The sequence below is a fragment of the Geotrypetes seraphini genome, chromosome 9, assembly GCF_902459505.1.
Source record: "Geotrypetes seraphini chromosome 9, aGeoSer1.1, whole genome shotgun sequence".
NCBI classification, from domain to species: domain Eukaryota; kingdom Metazoa; phylum Chordata; class Amphibia; order Gymnophiona; family Dermophiidae; genus Geotrypetes; species Geotrypetes seraphini.
Window position 1 is genome coordinate 16,306,753 of NC_047092.1, and position 22,680 is coordinate 16,329,432.

The window sequence follows — 22,680 nt, forward strand, 5'->3', positions numbered from 1 at the left end:
CTTGTCGACCAATACTCCCAAGTCTCTTTCCTGGGGGGTCTCTCCAAGTTCTGCACCAGACATCCTGTACTTGTGTATAAGATTTTTGTTACCGACATGCATCACTTTACACTTATCCACGTTAAACCTCATTTGCAATGTCGCAGCCCATTTCTCGAGTGTGTTTATGTCACGTTGCAGGTCTTCGCAATCCTTATGCATCTTCACTACTCTGAATAACTTTGTATCGTCTGCAAATTTAATCACCTCGCTCGTCGTACCAATTTCCAGGTCGTTTATAAATATGTTGAAGAGCACGAGTCCAAGCACCGGACCCTGCGGCGCGGCACTCCACTCGTGACACTTTTCCAATCCGAGTATTGTCCATTTACCCCCACTCTCTGTTTCCTGCCAACCAGTTTTTAATCCATGTGAGTATTTCACCCTCGATTCCATGGCTCGCAATTTCTGAAGCAGTCATTCATGCGGGACCTTGTCAAACGCCTTCTGAAAATATCCATGTGAGTATTTCACCCTCGATTCCATGGCTCGCAATTTCTGAAGTAATCGTTCATGCGGGACCTTGTCAAACACCTACTGAAAATCCAGATAAACAATGTCGACCGGGTCACTCTTGTCTATCTACCTGTTTACTCTTGTATAGTGCATATTTGAAAGTGGAGAAGTAGGGTGGGAGCGAAAAAAAGGAGGAGAGAGAGATGGGTGATCAGAAAATGACAAAACATTGTCCAGTCGACATTCAGCCAATGGTGGACAGCATTTTTATTTTTTTTATTAAACCCTGACCACTGTAGGCTGAATTAGACCCGAGAGTCCATGCTGGCATTTATACGGGTACTGTGCTGAATTTTTGGGCTCTGGTTGCCTCCTACTCAAATAGCAGGCAAAATATCAGGTTCTCTTTTAAATATGCTGCTCCTCTCTAACCAAACCTCTGAGTACACTGACCCCCACCTCCTGGGATCAATGCTGTGCGAGAGACAGAGGGTGGTTTGATATTGCTGTTTTAATTTTGTTACTGAAATAAGCTTGTGTTTGACAATGAGATTTGATGTTAGGTTTGTAATAGGGCTGCATTTCAATTAAAGTTAATTGCTATTAATTGTGTGATTAAAGGTATGGCCGGAGGGAGTAGGCATCCGTAAGGGGGAGAGGCAGTTGTCTAAGGCATGGGGTGTTGCATGGCAGCAGGAGAGACTGGACATCTTTCCCACTGCCGGGAGGGGGGGTACAGTTGCTTGGCGGCGGGAAGGAATAGGCATTTCTCCTGCTGCCAGGGGGGGGTGTGTGTCGGGGGGTGTGTTGCTTGGCGGCAAGTGGGCATCTCTCCTGCTACCGGGGGGGGTGTTGCTTGGTGGCAGGAGAGAATGGGCATTTCTCCCACTGTCGGTTGGAGGGTTGCTTGACTTCAGTGGATTGATTTGTTGTTGGGATTTGTTTGTTGTTGTTTTTTGCAGGGCTGTGGAGTTGGTAGATAAATGTTCCGACTCCAGGTACCCGAAATTTCCTCCGACTCCGACTCCACAGCACTGGTTAATTTTCAGATCGTTAAAATGGAATGTCAAGTTGAGAGAAATGAGCATTTTCAACACCACCTTCTTTTTGCTTTTAATCAAGGTTCTAAGGCCGCAGAAGCTGCTCGCAACATTTGTGCTGTGTATATAGTGGGTGCTATAGCTGAAAGAATCGCTCGTGATTGGTATGCCAAGTTCAAAAATGGAGTCGGTAGATAAATGTTCCGACTCCGACTCCAGGTACCCAAAATTTCCTCCGACTCCGACTCCTCGACTCCGATTCCACAGCCCTGGTTTTTTGTATGGGGGGAGTCGTTTACTCTGCACGTGTCCTTTGCTATCAACAGCGAAGGACACATGCATATTTAATGAATCTTTGCTACTCTCTGCCAACCTCATTTGAATGAGGGTTTTTTGGAGAATGACTCGCTTTTTTTTTAAATCGCTACTATAACGGCTGTGACAGCGGCCCGTCGGTTATTAAAGCAAATTTTTGAGAATCTAGCTCTAAATGCTTTGAAAATGAGACCCTTAGTCTACAGCAGTGGTTCCCAACCCTGTCCTAGAGCAGTGGTTCCCAACCCTGTCCTGGAGGAACACCAGGCCAATTGGGTTTTCAGGCTAGCCCTAATAAATATGCATGAAGCAAATTTGCATGCCTATCACTTCCATCATATGCAAATCTTTCTCATGCATATTCAATAGGGCTAGCCTGAAAACCCGATTGGCCTGGTGTTCCTCCAGGACAGGGTTGGGAATCACTGTCCTAGAGGACCACCAGCCAGTCAGGTTTTCAGGACAGCCTTAATGAATATGTATGCAGCAGATTTGCATGCCTGTCTCCTCCATTATATACAAATCATTCATTAGGGCTATCCCAAAAACCTGACTGGCTGGTGGTCCATTGCTCTACAGTAAGTTCTCTGGGAGAGCTTGATTAGCTCTTGAATGAGCAAGGGTTTGCTGAATATTTTATCCTTCCAAATACTGTAGCCAGATAAAGCTTGTTGACATTCATAGATTTCTGGCTTTGTGGGCAAGAAATATGCTTATAGATTAAAATAAAATTTTAAAAAAACATGACATTTGGAGGTAGAGAAGAAAGGACTCAAGAGGACCAAAAGGGCAATGCTAACAGCACAGGAGAAAACTCTAGTAAACCAGTGCCCAGGTTTTAGAGAGAAGTCAAATTCTAGTCAACAGGGTACTTTGCACTCATTTGTAGAAGCTAGTTAAGGAAGGTATCCTAGTAGTTCCACAAGTGGATAGAAACATAGAAGATGACGGCAGAAAAGGGCTACAGCCCATCAAGTCTGCCCACTCTGCTTACCCACCCCCTGTCTATGCCCTAATGACCCAATTTTCTTATCTTGACCCTCTAAGGATAGAAAGTGTGCACCATTAAATAGAGAGATTATTATCTTACTTCATTACCAATAGTTTTAAAATAAAGGATAAAAGATTACTTAGACTAGGGGGTCCTTTTACTAAGGCGCGCTAGTCTAATAGTCTACGGACGCTTTAGTGCATGGGTGTCCAACCTTTAGGCTTCCCTGGATCGCATTGGCCGAAAAAATGTTTCTGGGGCTGCACAAACACGCAAACGCTGCAGCAAGACAGAGGAGGGGGCCGGCAAGGCAGTAAACACCCGGGGGCAGCAGAGGAAAACACTGCATCACCCTCGACCAGGGACGCACAAAATACTTCACTGGGCCACATGCGGCCCTCGGGCCACAGGTTGGACACCCCTGCTTTAGTGTTTAGCGCGCCTTAGGAAAAGGACCCCAAAGAAAGATATAATCTGGTCACCCCTCCTCAGAAGCCAAAATGTGTCAGCTGATATTTAGAAACAGAACTCTGATGAAGCAATGCCAGGCACCCCTTCTACTGTACAGGTGTGACTTTGGCCTGAGCTTACACCAGGACTCAACAAAAATCTCAAGCACTAGGTCACCCATAGTGCTTAAAAAAAGTGAACCCAGGTGCCCAGAATTTGGTGCTCTATAACTGGCCACAATTAAATCAACGAGCACTACTCTTAACACTGCCTACATGGTGATGTCAATGAAACTGAGTGAATTGGGCTTTCAGAGATCTCTCCTAGGTATCCAAAGCCTTACCTGACATGTCCAAGTTTACATTGCATCATCTCTGAATCCCCCTGCCACAGCCAGAGACTTTTGCCCTCTCCCTATCAGTTGGCAACTGAGTGAGTGAAACATTACTTCTTTCTGTAGACATGCATTTTACCCTGACCAGGCTCTGCTCATGTGTGAATATTTGATTGGTCATCCTGGCCAAGTCCTGTCCCTCTTGGGCTGGGCAGAGCAGGGGGTATAACTGCACTATATACCTTAGTATACCTTCTTTGGAGCTTTCCCCCCCCCCCCCCCTTTCTTTGGCTTCTTGCTCTAGTATTCCATCTCTGTGCAATGATATAAAGGTTACCTGCAATCTCTGCAAGTAAGACTCTTCATTTGTCCCCTCCCATGCCCGGGATGCTAGAGCCTACCTTGAATACCGTCCATCTGAAACAAAAAACTGTGTGAGTTGATTGTTCCGCCGCTGGCATCATATTAAAAAGGTATCTATCGTATCTTATTTCCTGGGAGAAGGTGCGAGCTTGTAGTCTCTGCTCATTTGTCATTCAAAAATACAAAAGAACTCACAGGTGCAAACATGGGTCTGAACTAAAACCAACACCCTGAGTGTCTCCTCTCCATTTGGTGTTTCTTTCTTCCTCAATGATTTCCTGCGATGCCGAAGCGGTAAGAAAGAACTGCTGCCAGAGCCTTGCAGCATTTGGAGCCGGCCGTGATGTACCCGATCAATACTTTTCTGAGGAGACTAGAAGCAGAGCAGTCAGAGGGCGGCTCGCTGGGGACTCCAGTACAGAGTGGAGATGCAGTTGGTCTTCTTAGGCTAGATACAACTTTGAGCCCCAACGAGAGGGCATCTCCCCCACAATCACGGAATAGTAGTTCCCCGTTGAAGAGGTTAGCAGCATCGTTGCAGAGGATCGCAACTGAATCCGAGGCTTGTGACCAACCAGCATAGATTTGGAGTTCCTTTGGTGGCTGATTCTGCGTTACCTTTAACATCAATAGGGGGAGACAAAAGGCACTTCCAGAGAGGGTACTTTTTCCTTGGAACAAATATCAATTCTGCAGTTGCCAGATTTTCTTTCAAATAAGCCAGGGGTGTCCAATGTCGGTCCTCGAGGGCCGCAGTCCAGTCGGGTTTTCAGGATTTCCTCAATGAATATGCATGTGATCTATTTGCATGCACTGCTTTCAATGCATATTCATTGGGGAAATCCTGAAAACCCGACTGGACTGCGGCCCTCGAGGACCGAGATTGGACACCCCTGAAATAAGCCATCTGAAGTAACTCTAAACACTTTATGGACCTTAATTGCAAACCTTGGGAAATTACTATGCCCACAAATTCAATCTTTGGATGCTAGCACTAAAAAATGTGAAGATTTGAGAGCTAAGAAACTTTATATTGAAACATTAAATACTTGAGTAGTAAATGTTGATAAAAGATTTGGCTGAAATTCAATTGATACAAGATGTGATAGTGAAAGATGTTACTAATTTAAGAAAGAAAGTTGAATCACTGGAGAATAATAATTGTAATAATCTTCAATTTTTGAATTTCCCTTGTGTGTTTTCTGTTACATTATTCTAGGGAAATGCTTAAAAGATATTTTGTGGAAATTTTATTGGTTTCTGAAGAAACGATACTTCTTTTCTCACAAGTTATTATTTGCCTGCAAAGGTTCAGCAGAATCAAGTGCTTCAGGATGCTGTTTCACAAGACATTTCAGCTATTTTGGAGTCCTCTGATAAGGATTCAGCTAAAGCTTCAACATTAGTGGTTACAGTAGCCCCAGTTCCAGATAAGACATGAATTTTGAAGATTTTTTTAAAAGAATAACCTGTTTACCGCTGCTGTTTTAGGAGGCCCAAAAGTTGCAGTCTCATGGGGGAGGGAGGTTCAATCGGGAAGTGATACACAGGGGGGATGGGAGGGAGAGATGAAAACTTCTGCACCGGGGGATAGGAGGAATTTAATTCCCTTTTCACCCACCAAATCTCGAAGCGCCAGCTGTGTAAGAATTGAATCTTGTCGCCATCTCATCATCCTTTCACCTCTGCCACCAACTTTTCTTCCTCTCCTCCCGTGTACTCCAACATATTAGAGATTGGGTTATGGATGATGCTTTATTTACTCCTATAGTTTATGAAAAGGCCTTTTATGATCCTTTTCATTTATTATTCTTACTTCAGGTACATCAGTCAAAATTACCAGCTCATTTAAAACAAAATTCTATTTTAAAACCAATGAGGACGGTATAGGGTAATTTGTTAAAATTACGGGCTTGTAAACCATATGTAACGATCTTTTACCTATTCAAAGTAATAGTGATTTTACATCCGGTATGACATCTAGAATTTTTAGAAATGGGGGGGGGGGGGGGGGTCAAAGGATGTTAATCATTTAGCACAGGTATTTGATGAAATGGGGAAGGAGTTAGCCTGACCTTTAACAGTAGGAAGTGGTCCTGGGTCTCTATATGGTTATATGCAATTGATGAGTTATGTGAATAAATTATGGAGATGGGGTATTTCACATGGAGTTCATGATAGAATTATTACTTTTTTAAATCAATGTGAGGACTTGCCAATTTCAGTATCTTTATTACATAAGATGTGGTGGAATTTACTTCCAAATCGCACATATGAAAAAATTTTACTAAATTGGAATGAGGAATTAGGGACTCATATATCGCTTCTTGAATTTAGTCAAGCAATAGAATACCTAAAATTATTACAGGTTTTGTATGGAGGGAATATACATATAGAATGATACATAGGGCCTATTTCTCACAAGTACAAGCTTTTCATGCGGGATTGGTGAGTTCTCCATTTTGTATCAAATATGATAAAGATCTTGATCCAAGATGGCTGCTGCTGTCTGATGCTGGAAGGACGCCTGAGAGTGTCTTCCTTACCTCTTGAATATGCCGAAAAGAAGGGGCAGGAGTGTTGGTGGTGCCTCCCAGCGCTCGGGACCCACGGTTTCCACAATTGAAGACATCTTTAGACGCCTTCAAAACGAGCAAGCCAGTTCGGAGAATCGCCCGCTGGAAGCATCGGCAGAGAGGAGTGCTTCGACGATATCCCATGAGCTAGACGTGACACTGAGCCCCGACGTCAGGACGCCTTCCCTCCAGCCGTTGCCGATGGGAGCTAGCTCACCGCGAGAGGAGAGCACATCAGATGAGACAGTGTTCTCCTCTCGAGAGGCCAGTATGTCGGAGGGCTTGCTGCAGGAAACAACTCAGAGGGACTTGCTCCCTCTGGAGAAACCAGTTACTGGGACAACTCGTGCTATGGAGGAACAGGGCACTGAAGAGGTAGACCAAACATCTGAACTATCTTTAACTACACCAATAATTCCTTTTGTTCCTGTTAAGCCCCCAGAAGTCACTTTAGACTCGCTCTGGGAGTTAGTTGTGGCTTTGGGTAATTCTCTGAATCCTCAAATTAAAAACTTAGATAAAGAACTTAAAGACCAGAAAGAAGTTATTAAGAATTTGAAAGAAGATATAGAAATATTGAAATCTGATACCCAAGAAGATAAGAAGGACATAAAAATGATAAAAAGTAATCATGACTTATTGGTAAAAGATAACTTGATAATGAGGAGAAAATTGGAAGTACTTGAAAATAACTCCCGGATTAATAATTTACGTTTAATTAATTTTCCAAAAGTCTCATCAATTTCCCCAAGAGACATGATAAAGCGTTACTTTCTGGAAATACTTAAAATCCCTGAGAACTCATTACCACCATTGACAAGAGTGTATTATTTACCTATAAAGACTCAGGATGTTCAGAAGAAAGATGTAATTGGAAAATCCCAGGAAAGTTCTCTGGATGTTTCTGCTTTATTAGAACAGTCGGACAGAGAGGTGGCTATTTCAGCCACTCTCTTACTGACTGTAGCACTGGCTCCAGATAAAGACTGAATCCTCAAACTTTTCTTTAAAAATAGAACCAGAGACTTCCTGGGTTTCCATATTCAAATTTTTCCGGATATCTCTAAAGAGACTCAAAAGAGAAGAAGGGAATTTCTAATGTTGAAACCTGGTGTGACCCAGATTGGGGGTTTATTTTTCCTTAGATATCTTTGTAAATGTGTAGTAAGGTATCATACTTTGAAATATGTGTTTTTTGAACCAGCTCATTTGATAGTCTTCCTCTCCACGAAGCGCCTTGGGAATGGAGAAAAATCAGCGTCCAAGGAATAATTAGCTCCTTTTCAGTATCAGATAATGTGATTTCGTTTGGTTGTTATTTTGTACCTTTAAATCACTCCGTTTCTTAAGTCTTGGATCCTAATTTTGAGGACTAGTGTGTGATTAAGTTGAGAATTATTTTTTTTTTGGATAGAAAGTAATTTTAATGTTATGTTCAATATTATGTTTTCTTAATTGCACTTTCTGTACAAGATGATATGCTTGTTAAATAATGTAAAAATTTATAAAATAAAATAATAAAAAAAAATATGATAAAGATCTTAACACATTGTGTCCCATGCTATCTGGCAATGTCCATTAATTAAGTCTTTCTGGTCTGCCATCCTATTATACTTCGGTTCCTTATGGGATAGTCCTGTTGTTGGATCTCCAAGGGGAGTACTTTTTGGTAAGGCAGCAGCTTGTGGGGTATTTGGTCAAGAGAGATGTCTTTTGTTTAAGAAGACATGTATGATAGGTTAAAAATGTATTATGCAGTATTGGATACAGACAGAGCCTCCAGGTTTTTAGAATTGGAGGAATCAATTACATCGTTTACTGCTATTTGAGGTTTGGGAGGTTCGTAGATCTCCTAGACGTACTCGTCTTTTTATGAAAACTTGGGATCCATGTTCAAAAACTTTCACCTAAACCAAGAAGATTAACTCTTAATGAGTTACACTGAAGCTATGGTTTTCTTAATTGCATTCCAAAACTTGTCTGTTTTTGTCACTTTTCATCCTAGAAGGGGTAGGGAGAATGGGTTGGAGGGGGGAAAAAGGGATTGGGTTGGAGGGTGGGGGGAGGGAGAGGGAAAAAGGAGAGGGGTGATGAGGGATTATGGTTTAATATATAAAAAGTTTGTAGGAATGATAATATTATTTGATAATATTCAAGTGTATATATAGATTATATGGAGTGGAATTTATAGATATATGAATTTATTTGTAAGAAATTTTTTTATATATTATATGAAAGTATTTTCTTTTTGTTCCTTCAATAAAAATGTTTGAATATATAAGAGTCATAGAATGTGCATCCAGCTTGGTGTTTCACCCACAGTGCTGCACAAAGGTAGATCCATGTGGCCCTGCTACTGCTCAGTGTTGACACCTACTGATTATTCTCCAATTGCACATATGCATCTAGAAAGAACAACAAACTATTTCTGAAATATCTGGTCTAGGTGGGACTCAATACAAAGCAGTTCAGATATATCTAGAACAGTGTCCGTCAAATATTTTTAGCTCTGGCACACTAAACAGAGCAAATATTTTTCACGGCACATTTTAATTGAAATTATAAAATTGCAAAACCCCCCCCCCCCAAAATTAAATTTGAGAGTTATTTAAAGTTCTTTAAGCTATATATGGGTAATTGTAACAATGGTGAAACTAAAGTAGAATAGAATTGCTAATCAATGCGATGGATGTGCTTGTTTTTCAATGCAGATTAACTCAAAATGCAGCTCGATAGACAACAAGCAAACGCACATTTCATCATCCACCATCTACAGTCACTCTTTTTATTTCAATGTAATTTCTGTCAGAGCTGAAAATCCAAGTTTGCAAAGATAAGAAGATTCAAATAGTAGCCTTGATTGCTTTGTTGGTCAAGTTAGGATAACTGCTGCATAAAAAATAAAACTAAAATTACTTGCCATTAATTTTCAAGGACCAATTACATCAAAGAATGATGCTTGTTTGGGCATCTGTATCCTTACGTACAAAGATACTCATAACATTGACAGACTCTTGTGTATGTGATGTACATTTCATCTATTCCAGGGTGTATTTACAAAGGGAATTTTTAAAATTAAATTAAAATTCTAGAATCTCTCGTGGCACACCCAAAATCACTTCAGGGCACACCACTGTGCCTTGGCACACAGTTTGAGAGTCACTGATCTAGAAGTTAAAGCAAATCAGAGGAAACTACCAACCCTATCCAAACGTTTAGAAATTTTAGGAATCAGGAACCTTTATCATCTTTTTAACCTTTTATGTTCACAAATTTTTTAAAGTGAGGTGCTTCCAGCTATTTTCCTTCTCGTCATTTAGAAACATGTTTTTCTATAGTCGGGAGTGGTACCAGAGAACTGGAGAAGGATAGATGTGGAAGTAAGGAAGAAGTAGGGAATTACAGGCCCGTAAGTCTGACTTCTGTGGTAAGCAAATTAATGGAAACGCTTTTAAAACACAGAATGGTGATGTTTCTGGAATCCGGTGGATTACAGAACTGGAGGCAACATGGATTCACTAGAGATAGGTCTTGTCAGACAAATCTGAACAATTTCTTTGACCGAGTGACCAGAGAATTGGATAGATGGAGTATAACTGAATGCCCTCGGGATGGGCCCCAAATTGATGGACTGGGTCAGGAACTGGTTGAATGGAAGGTGACATATGGTAGTGGTCAATGGAGATTGCTCTGAGGAAAGGAATGTTACCAGTGGTGTGCCTCAAGGTTCAGTTCTTGGGCCTGTTCTTTTTAACATTTGTTTACACACACTATTGATGTGAGACTCACCGGTCTATAATTCGCAGCCTCTGCATATTCATAGGGGATCTGACTTAAGGGCTTCAAAGTAAAATAACACTATTCGCCGATGACGCCAAACTATGTAAGTGAATGCAGTTTATAGAATTATATGGCGCAGGACCTGCTTACATTGGAAAGTTGGTCCTCAACCTGGCAGCTAGGCTTCAATGCTAAGAAATGTAAGGTCATGTACCTCGGAAGCGGAAATCCATGCAGGACGTACTTCTTGAACGGAGAAACTTTAACTAGGACTTCAGCAGAACGAGATTTAGGAGTAATCATCAGTGCAGACATGAAAACTGGCAATCAAGTGGAGAAGGCTTCATCTAAGGCAAGGCAGATATTGGGTTGTATCAATAGAAGTTTCATCAGCCGAAAGCCTGACGTCATAATGCCATTGTACAGGGCCATGGTGAGACCTCATCTGGAGTACTGTGTGCAATTCTGGAGGCCACATTACAGTAAAGATGTGCGCAGAATTGAATCGGTTCAGCGGACGGCCACCAGGATGATCTCGGGGCTCAAGGGTCTCTCGTACGAAGAGAGACTGAACAAATTGCAGCTCTACACTCTCGAGGAACGTAGGGAGAGGGGAGACATGATCGAAACATTTAAGTACCTCACGGGACGTGTCGAAGTGGAAGATGATATTTTCTTTCTCAAGGGACCCTCGGCCACAAGAGGGCACCCGCTCAAACTCAGGGGCGGAAAATTTCATGGCGACACCAGAAAGTATTTCTTCACAGAGAGAGTGGTTGATCATTGGAACAAGCTTCCAGTGCAGGTGATCGAGGCAGACAGCGTGCCAGACTTTAAGAATAAATGGGATACCCATGTGGTATCCCTACGAGGGTCAAGATAAGGAAATTGGGTCATTAGGGCATAGACAGGGGGTGGGTAAGCAGAGTGGGCAGACTTGATGGGCTGTAGCCCTTTTCTGCCGTCATCTTCTATGTTTCTAATATTGCTGAAGGGCTGTCAGGTAAGATTTGTCTCTGCCTCTTTAAAGATACCAAAATCTGCAATAGAGTAGACAACCCGAATGGTGCAAATAACATAAAAGACAGACCTAAAGAAGCTTGAAAAATGATCTGAAATTTGGCAGCTAAAATTTAATGCTAAGAAATGCAAGGTCATGCATTTGGGCTGCAAAAAACCCAAAGAAATGGCACAGTTTAGGGGGTAAAGTACTTTTGTACAAGACAGAAGAGTGGGACTTGGGTGTGATTGTATGTGTTGATCTTAAGGTGGCCAACAGGTTGAAAGGGTGACGGCGTAAGCTAGAAGGATGCTAAGATGCATAGGAAGAAGTATGGTCAGTAGGAAAAATGAGCTATTGATACTCCTTTATAAGACTCTGATGAGACCTCATTTAGAATCATGTACAATTCTGGAGACCGCATCTTCAAAAAGGATGGAGTCAGTCCAGAGGAAGGCTACTAAAATGGTGTATGGTCCTAATCATAAGGCTCAATTGAATCGTTGAATGTACCATTGTGATATTGGAGGAATAAAGATCTTCACATTACCAGATGAGTTAGAGGACACTTTTTTAGTGCACATCATTCTGATCTGGACAATTCCATTTTGGTTTCTTTGTGTTTGTGGTTTTGTTTTCCCCTGGTTTGTTCTTTCTTCCAGAGGTAAATCTGTCCCCATAAGCTTTATAACAAAGACCATTAACCAATTTTGTAGCAGACCTCTGGACTGACTCCATCCTATTTATATTTCTACAACCTTCTATTTACAATAGCAGAAAAGTTTTTCCCCTGCAGGGGCCCAGCTGCTCTTCTACTTGAAGAAATGTGCATTTGAGCTGAGAACAGGGAATTTTTAAGTTCTTGTATTATGAATAAGAGTTTCAGGAAAAAGGTTCAAAATAAACATGTGTTGAGATCAGTAGTAAGCAACAGAAAGGGAAAGTGAATTGAAAAGGGTGAATGATCTTATGTCAACTGAGGATTATTAATGGTATTGTAATTACTATTTTGATTTGGATGTTTTATGTTTTACGATTTTAAGTAAGGACTTCATTTTGCTGTGATCTGCTCTGAAGCAAAATCTGTTAATACAAGAATATAAATGTGAAATCTAATTTTTTAAAAAGGTAAAACATCACAAAATATATAGGTAGCCTATGAAATCAATGGATTAGACAAATGGAAGATGAATCAGTTCACATGATTTACCCACTATTAAATATAGCACTTTTTTAATCAAGTAAGAAAATGCTAGATGCCAATTTTTACCCACTTCCTCTTAGAACTCTGTGTACCACTGGTAGAAACAAGATACTGGATTACAGACTGTTGGTCTGACTCAACTGGACAATTATGGCCTTCTGAACAGGACAGTATCTAGGTGCAACCATATCTCTAAAATGGTTGAAAACATCATATTTAAGTTTGCATCTATTATAATATTGTAATACTCATCAGTCTGAGTGCCTGCACCATCATAAGAAAGGTATCCTATAAAAAAATGGGAGGGGGGCTCACCACAATCAGGGCTGTAGAGTTGGTACAACAAGCCTTTGGTTCCTATTTTTCTACTGTCTGACACCAACGCCTGTTGATATTAAAAACTTTTATTTTTTTTGTTCTGATCTAAAATATAACTTTAGATCTAGGACATAAAAACATAAGAATTGCCGCTGCTGGGTCATACCAGTGGTCCATCGTGCCCAGCAATCCGCTCACACAGCGTCCCCCAGGTCAAAGACCAGTGCTCTAAAATGAGTCCAGCCTCACATGTGTATGTCCCAGTTTAGCAGGAACTAGTCCAGGATTAACTCTACAGCCCTGACCACAATGTGGAGATGCAAGTTTTTGGTTAGTTCTAAGTGCATTTTTAACTGTAGCAGAAAATGCAGACATGATTCCAAACAACATGGACATTGCAGAAAGAATAAGCTTGCCCAAAAATGTTTCAAGGATACAGTGCTGAAAAGACTGAAAGCAGCAATAATAAAAAAATTCTTTATGAAAATCAGTTATGAAAATCATTAGGATCCGTCTTTTCATTCTAATCCATTTTCTAAGATTAGTGTACAATGTTAGATGATGTTTCTATTTAGCTACTTCCACTGTATAAGGCTGGAAAACTTCAATGTGTCAGGCTGCCCAAAACTGAGGCCTAGCTCGCAACAAAAATGCAGCAGGGCTTTGGCTGGAGCTCAGAAATACAGCAACTGCTACAAGAACAGCTAAGGAGAATGGTTTCACACAGGTCTGGACATTTTCACAGGAGGGATAAGAGAGAGAGGTCAGACTGTGGGAAGAATGCTGCATAAGAGAGAAAAATGAGAACAAAGAATAGCAAAATAAAAGAAACTGCAAAAAAGTTAAAAAAATTCTGTTTGAATGCACATACCATTTTCTCTGGCTCCTAAACATTTTTAGATGGCACCTACATATTTTCTATGCCATCTCTGCCACCTCAGGTATAATGTCTGCATGGATTCCCTATAGGAAATTAATCCATGCAGACATTATACCCAAGATGATAAAACTTAATTTTCATGGTTGGATTGGTAGCGCTCAACAAGTCCTCAAGATAGTGGCATCTACAGTCTCGACCAGAATACTACATTGTTTACCTTCATTCCAAAAATCCAAAAATGAGACCTCACCATTTTTCACCCCAAAAAGGGTCCATAGGGAAAAACCAAAATGTGCAGCAGCAAGGTCACAGGAGGGAGTCAAAGAAATGCAGGGAGATAAGGGAAAGGAGTGTGCTATATATGAGGGGATGAAGGATATGAGGGAGGATGAGTGATGGGTGGAAGTAGACGAGTGTGGAAGAGCACAGTACATTTTCTCAACAAGAGAAATGTTTTCCTTAGGGAATTTCCACACAAGAATAACCAAGAGTGTTCTAGGAATAAAGAGAAATGCCAGTAAGAATAGTTCATCTTTTATTCCAAAGTATATTAATTAAAAAAAAAAAAAAGTTACAGTATATTAAGAAAAGCTAGAATTAAAAGAGGACTTGTAATTTACAGACCCCCAAAACAACAGGATGACCTGGATATGGAAATAATCGAAGATATAGAAAATATCACTTTGCGTGGGGACACAGTATTGCTAGGTGACTTCAACATGCCTGATGTGGATTGGGTTACACTTACCTCTGCTTCCGGCAGCAGCAGGAGGCTATTAAACTCTATTAAAGGAGCAAGCCTCAGGCAACTGGTGTTGGAACCGACAAGAGATCAGGCAATACTGGACCTGATACTTACCAATGGAGAAAGTGTCACAGAGGTCTCGGTGGGCGACACATTGGCCTCCAGTGACCACAACATGGTATGGTTCAATATCAGGAAAGGTTTCACTAAATCTACTACACTAACCAAAGTCCTCAAATTCAAGGACACAAATTTCAAAGAAATGGGAGACTTCGTTCACCAGGTGCTACAAAGCCAAGAAGAAACCGATAACGTGGAAGACATGTGGTCGACTTTGAAAGCAACCATACAAGAAGCAACAAACCGCTATGTAAAATCAGTAAGTAAACGGCGAAGGAACAATAAGCCACAGTGGTTTACTGCGGAGATCTCAGACCTGATCAAGGAGAAGAAAAAAGCATTCATCTCTTACAAACAATCAGGGAAGCAGGACTCTAGAGCAGACTACCTGGCCAAATCAAAAGCCGTCAAAACAGCAGTCAGGGAGGCTAAATTCCTCATGGAGGAGTCTCTAGCAAAGAACATCCAGAAGGGAGATAAATCCTTCTTCAGGTATATCAGTGATAGAAGAAAAAACTCAGGCGGGATTGTACGTCTTAGGAAACCAGACGGAGACTATGTGGAAAAGGATTCGGAAAAAGCCCAACTATTAAATGAATACTTCTGCTCAGTCTTCACCCGAGAAGCGCCAGGGCTCGGCCCTCAGCTACAGACAAGGGTTGGCTCAGTTGACCCGTTTAGTAACTTTGAGTTTACGCCCAGCAGTGTCTACGGTGAGCTGTCAAGGCTCAAGGTTAGCAAGGCAATGGGGCCAGACAACCTGCACCCCAGGGTGCTTAGGGAGCTGAATGATGTCTTGGCGGAGCCACTGTCCGCGCTCTTCAACTCTCCCTTAGTACAGGCAGCGTCCCGTTGGACTGGAGGACGGCTAACGTCATTCCACTCCACAAGAAAGGCTCAAAGATGGAGACAGCAAACTACAGACCAGTGAGTCTAACATCGATAGTGAGCAAACTAATGGAAACTCTAATCAAACACCAATTAGATAAGATCCTGGATGAGGAGAATCTACGGGATCCCCGACAACATGGATTTACTAAGGGGAGATCCTGCCAATCCAACCTGATCAGCTTCTTTGACTGAGTAACGGGGAAGCTGGATATTGGGGAGTCCCTGGACATCATGTACCTGGACTTTAGCAAAGCATTCGATAGCGTACCACACCGCAGGTTACTGAGCAAGATGAGTTCTATAGGATTAGGTGACACATTGACGAAATGGGTTGGGAGCTGGCTTGGAGGTAGGCTCCAAAGGGTGGTGGTGAACGGCACCCCCTCCGAAATGACGGAGGTGATTAGTGGAGTACCACAGGGCTCAGTCTTGGGCCCAATCCTATTCAACATCTTTATAAGAGACTTGGCAGAAGGGCTTCGAGGTAAAATAACATTATTCGCCGATGACGCCAAACTGAGTAATGTAGTGGGCAAATGCACAACAGACGAAGATTCAGTGCCCGACAACATGATGCACGACCTACTCCTACTGGAGCGATGGTCTAGGACATGGCAACTCAACTTCAATGCCAAAAAATGCAAAGTTATGCACCTGGGCAGCCAGAATCCATGCAAGTCTTATACCCTTAATGGCGAGATCCTAGCAAAAACGGTAGCAGAACGAGACTTGGGGGTAATCATCAGTGAGGACATGAAGTCTGCCAATCAAGTGGAGCAGGCTTCGTCCAAGGCAAGACAAATCATGGGCTGCATACGAAGGGGTTTCGTCAGTCGTAAGGCGGAAGTCATTATGCCATTGTATAGATCCATGGTGAGGCCCCACCTGGAATACTGTGTGCAATTCTGGAGGCCGCATTATCGCAAGGATGTGCTGAGACTGGAGTCGGTGCAAAGAATGGCCACCCGGATGGTCTCGGGACTCAAGGATCTACCATATGAAAAACGGCTTGACAAATTACAGCTATACTCGCTCGAGGAGCGCAGAGAGAGGGGGGACATGATCGAGACGTTCAAGTATCTTACGGGCCGTATCGAGGCGGAGGAAGATATCTTCTTTTTCAAGGGTCCCACGACAACAAGAGGGCATCCGTTGAAAATCAGGGGCGGGAAACTACGAGGTGACACCAGGAAATTCTTTTTCACTGAAAGAGTGGTTGATCGCTGGAATAGTCTTCCACTACAGGTGATTGAGGCCAGCAGCGTGCCTGATTTTAAGGCCAAATGGGATCGGCACATGGGATCTATTCACAGGGCAAAGGTAGGGGAGGGACATTAAGGTGGGCAGACTAGATGGGCCGTGGGCCCTTATCTGCCGTCTATTTCTGTTTCTATGTATACTGCCTTTTTGTAGTTACACAACCATACTCAAAGCTGGTTTAATACTTCAAGCATTTTCCCTATCTATCCCGTGAGCTCACAGTCTATCTAATGTACCTGGGACAGTGGAGGATTAAGTGACTTGCCCATGGTCACAGGGAGCAGTGCGGGGCTTGACCCAACATAACAACCTCAAGGTGCTGAGGCTGTAGCTCTAAACGCCACGCTGCATTCTCCTCCTAAGAAAAACTTAGTCAATATTTTGAGAAATCAAAGCACCAGTAGTCTGCTACCTTAGGTTATTAAGTTGGAATTTAAATTTGGAAAACTTTTTAGAAAGGTTACTCTTGCAGATGGGCAGCTCCTGTAAGGCAATATTTCAGCATTAAGCACTGATGATGTCATTCACATTAATAACTGATGTTACTGTATATTTTAAACACAGTCTTCTATATTGATCAGCAAAGTATTTCCATAAGACATCTTGATTAGTTCACATACAAGTCACTGAACTGATCCTGGGGGGGAAAAGTGCAAATTTCAAATAAAATTCTCTATTAAAAGTAGTGAAGTAGCAAAGAAACAAAAAATTGAACAGTACAGAAATGCACAAATCTCTCCAACCCAAAATGAGAGAGAAAAAAAGAGCACCTGAAACATAATTAAAGGCAAAGAAATATTCATGATTGTCACATTCAGGTGCTGTCCTAAACCAACATGCCCTACATAAAAACTGCAAAGGTACCAATAACAGAAAAAGAAATCTGGTCAGTACAGTCAACTTATGATGCAAATGTGAAATTTTTTATTTTCTTTTCCCACCGAGATATAGCTAAGCACTGGAAACTAATACCACAAACTCATTTTGAGCAGTAATCCACCCAACCACTTTAATTAAGACTACTATTGCCCTGGTCTCTTTTGCATGTAGGCTGATTTAAACCTGCACATTCAACTGACCAGCACACACACCACTTCATACAGTTACAAGGATGTAAATAGGGGTTAAATACAGGAAGCTTGTCACATGTTGTGAATCAGCTGTACCGCCACCATTGAGTTCACTGCATGCATATATGTATGAAGCCTAAACATTTACATCATAATACACTAACCCAAAGCAGGAAAGTACCTCACTGAAGTAGGGAAAATGTGCCTATGGACTTGCAATGACCACCCACATTCTCTAGCAGCAGGAGAGGAACTAAACTATCTAGATTCTGATTTTTAAAAAAAGTACTTGAATAACCCTCTAGATCAGGAGTGTCCAACCTTTTGGCTTCCCAGGGCCGCACTGGCCAAAAAAATGTTTCTGGGGCCGCACAAACACGCAAATGCTGCAGCAAGACAGAGGATGGCGCCGGCAAGATGGTAAACACCCGGGGGCAGCAGAGGAAAACACTGTATCGCCCTCGACCAGGGCTGCACAAAATACTTCACAGGGCCGCAGCGGCCCTTGGACCGCAGGTTTGGACACCCCTGCTCGAGATAATCCCGAAACACCAGTAAAATCACAATGCACAACACCTGCAAACTTTTTTTTATTCTTACACAGAAAATGTCCCCAATGCAGTACCCCCTCTCCATAAATATACAACCCCTTTCTCAGGCCCAGCACCTATTCCCCCCCCAAAAAAAAAACAAAACAAAAAAAAAACCACTATGTCCCTCTCATTGGCATGTGTTTCAGAGAAATTCTGCATTGCTCCTGATCACAGTCACCCAGCTCAGCTCCTATTTCTGGCTGCAAAAGAATCGTCAATTTTTATCATCACCATTATTATAAGAGAGAGGCACTGCAATGCAATTTAAAAGGAGGGATCACGCCCACTCCCTACAAAGTGGGGGGTTTTGTTGGTTTTTTTAAAGACTCCACCTCATTCCCATTTAGAGAGCAATGTGCTTTATCTGCAGATCCTATTTAGCAGGGCTGCAGCCTCCCACTGCCCCCTCTCTTCCCGCCCAGGGCTCGAGAGCTACTGCTGCTGCTGCTTCTCCTCCTCCCCCATCCCCCATCAAATTCAGCCCACGAGGCCTCTCTCTCTCTCTCTCCCAGCAAGAGGGGCCTAGTGCGGCCTGCTGCAGCCTCCAAGCCACGCCGGTTCAGCCCGTCCGCTCGCCCCCGCCGCGCCCCCCCAACCCCCTCCTCGCGCCCCCACGGTGGAACTCGTGAGGTAGCGTCAGCGCGCGGCCAACACGCTGCCGGCTCCCACAAGGCCCGGGAGCCCGGCGTGTGGTGCGGCTGCGCCGGGGCTGAAATAGCTGGAGATTGCGCGGTAGGGCACTAACCTCAGAGCGGCTGCGCTGCAGCGGGCCTGCGCCGTGGAGACTGGAGCGGGCGCCTCTCTGAGCAGTAATGGCGAAGGGGAGCCAGCGCTGCCGCCACCGCAGACTGGCGCGGCGCTGGAGCGACGTCACGCACGCGCGCCGGCGTCGCCGGCGTCCGGCCTCCTGATCGGCGCCATTTTGAGAAGGGAAGCGTCCGCTTTCGCTGAGGTGACCGTGTTTTTTAATTTTTTTTTAACGTCGTCTTTGTTTCTCTCCACAGATGATCGGGATATGTGTAAAAGAATAATTTTTTTTTATTCCGTTCCACATGTATTTTTTTTATGTTCCCATATATGTCTATTGAGTTTATACTTGCATAATATAACACAACAATAAGGAACAGTACAGAGAAGAAATTTCCACAACAAAGTACAGTAATTTAGAATAAAACATTGGAAAAACAATATAACATGATGAGGGTATACACTGTCATGCATATTATACAAATAAAAAAATGTGTAAACTCATGGAAACACTAATTAAGCATAAATTAGATACGATCTTGAACGAGGGAAATCTCCGGGATCCCAATCAACATGGATTCACCAAGGGTAGGTCATGCCAGTCTAATCTTATCAGCTTCTTTGACTGGGTAACAAGAAGGCTGGACTCAGGAGAGTCCTTGGACGTCGTATATCTGGACTTCAGCAAGGCGTTTGACAGCGTCCCACACCGCAGGCTGCTGAACAAGATGAATTCGATGGGGTTAGGAGAGACTCTTAACTGCATGGGTTAAAGATTGGCTTAGTGGCAGACTTCAGAGGGTGGTGGTTAACGGTACCCTCTCTAAAATGTCGGAGGTGACAAGCGGAGTGCCGCAGGGTTCAGTCCTGGGCCCACTCCTCTTCAACATATTCATTGGGGATCTGACTCAAGGGCTTCAAGGCAAGGTAACCTTATTCGCTGATGACGCCAAACTATGCAATATAGTAAACAGCTACAATCTACAGGATACTATGGAGCAGGACCTGCGTACTTTAGAAAGTTGGTCCTCGATATGGCAGCTGGGCTTCAACGCCAAGAAATGTAAGGTCATGTATCTCGGTAACAGAAATCCATGCAGAACTTACACCCTGAATGGAAAAACTTTAACCAGGACTACGGCAGAACGAGATTTAGGAGTAATCATCAGTGCCGACATGAAGGCTGCCACTCAAGTGGAGAAGGCTTCATCTAAAGCACGGCAGATGATAGGTTGTATCAAGAGAAGCTTCGTCAACAGGAAGCCTGAAGTCATGATGCCATTGTACAGAGCCATGGTGAGACCTCATCTGGAATACTGTGTGCAGTTCTGGAGGCCACATTACCGTAAAGATGTGCTCAGAATTGAATCGGTTCAGCGGATGGCCACCAGGATGGTCTCAGGGCTAAAGGGTCTCCCGTACGAGGAAAGACTGAGCAAACTGCAGCTCTACACTTTCGAGCGTAGGGAGAGGGGAGACATGATTGAGACATTTAAGTACATCACGGGACGGGTCGAGGTGGAAGATGATATCTTTCTTCTCAGGGGACCCTCGACCACAAGAGGACATCCGCTCAAACTCAGGGGAGGGAAGTTTTGTGGAGACGCCAGGAAGTACTTCTTCACGGAGAGAGTGGTTGAGCATTGGAACAAGCTTCCAGTGCAGGTGATCGAGGCACGCAGCATCCCAGACTTCAAGAACAAATGGGATACCTATGTGGGATCCCTACGAGGGTCATGCCAAGGGATAGGGTCACTAGGGTATAGACTTGAAGTCTATCTGCAGCAGCCACTCTCTCCTCCTCTCCCTATTGGCTAAGGCTCTTAACATTTGCATCTCCTCTTCCTATAGGCTAAGGCTCTTTACACCTGCATTGTGATGTCATAGAACTTTCTGATTATAGAAACATAGAAACATGATGGCAGATAAAGGCCAAATGACCCATCATAGAAACATAGAAGATGACGGCAGAAAAGGGCTACAGCCCATCAAGTCTGCCCACTCTGCTTACCCACCCCCTATCTATGCCCTAATGACCCAATTTCCTTATCTTGACCCTCGTAGGGATCCCACATGGGTATCCCATTTATTCTTAAAGTCTGGCACGCTGTCTGCCTCGATCACCTGCACTGGAAGCTTGTTCCAATGATCAACCACTCTCTCTGTGAAGAAATACTTTCTGGTGTCGCCATGAAATTTTCCGCCCCTGAGTTTGAGCGGGTGCCCTTTTGTGGCCGAGGGTCCCTTGAGAAAGAAAATATCATCTTCCACTTCGACACGTCCCGTGAGGTACTTAAATGTTTCGATCATGTCTCCCCTCTCCCTACGTTCCTCGAGAGTGTAGAGCTGCAATTTGTTCAGTCTCTCTTCGTACGAGAGACCCTTGAGCCCCGAGATCATCCTGGTGGCCGTCCGCTGAACCGATTCAATTCTGCGCACATCTTTACTGTAATGTGGCCTTCAGAATTGCACACAGTACTCCAGATGAGGTCTCACCATGGCCCTGTGGGTTTTGATGGCATTAAATAAGATAGCGAAATAAGAATTCTGGGCATATATTAACTTGTTCTTTTGTATCTGGTGTTCACATCTGTCTTAGTTAAATGAGTCAGGCTTTTTCTCCTTATTCATATGCTTGTAGCATTTAATTAATATTTCTGCCTTCTCTCTACTGAATAAATTATAGTCTTACCAACATAATTAGGTAGTATCTACTGTCGGATAAGGGGGCCATAATATAGAATCAGAAGCAAGGAGGCTAAGGGGAACATGGAAAGGAAGCTCTGGAACCCCTCCACCTCACGCTTTTCTCTACACACACACACGTTCCTTCCCCCCCCCCCACCCCACTCATGCCCTCCATTCCCCTCCCCACATCTCTTTAAATCTTCACCAGCGCGAGCAGTTTCTCCAGCCTGCTGCTCGTGTTGGCGTTGGCTTTCCCTCTGATGTAACTTCCTGGCCCCATGACCCGGAAGTGATTTCTGTGGGGAGCCAGGCCAGCGCGAGCAGCGGGCTGGAGAAGTTGCTCATGCCGGTGAAGATTTAAAGAGATACGGGGAAGGGCGGGAGATGGCGCAAGCCTGGCGTGGGGGACAGAGAGGTACCTGCACCCCCACCAAGATGGCACTCCAGGCCTCTGCTTGCTGCTCTAATAGGACTGGTCATAACATCTGCCGCTGTCAAACAGGATGGTATGTACTGTTTCGTCCTCATCTTTAGGGGGTGGCAGGGTGGCAGTAACTACTGGGGGAGTAAGCATAGGGTTACCAGACGTCCAGATTTATGTCCAGGCGTAGCGGATTTTGAAAAGCTTCCAGCTCGGGACTGCGTCAGGAGGGCATCTGCGCATGCATGAATTCTATGCGGTGAAGTCATGCACATGTGTATGACATCATCGTGTCACACCTGTGCGTACGCAGATGCCCTCCAAGCACGAGAACAGGTTGAGGGGGTGGAGCTGGGGCAAGATTTAGGTGGAAAGGGGCTGGGTGGAACTGGACGGGGC

At 43.5% G+C, this 22,680-nt stretch overlaps 1 protein-coding gene across 8 annotated transcripts in view; it reads right to left on the bottom strand.

Moving 5' to 3' along the window:
• The window catches only part of NRF1 (nuclear respiratory factor 1), a 180,201-nt gene extending 160,857 nt beyond the window's left edge, over window positions 1-19,344 (bottom strand). For all 8 annotated transcript variants that reach the window (XM_033958751.1, XM_033958745.1, XM_033958752.1 and 5 more), the window contains exon 1: window positions 19,171-19,344. The gene's annotated coding sequence lies outside the window, so the exon portion shown is untranslated. The remainder of the gene's footprint in view (window positions 1-19,170) is intronic.
• Between the last annotated feature and the right edge of the window lie 3,336 nt (window positions 19,345-22,680).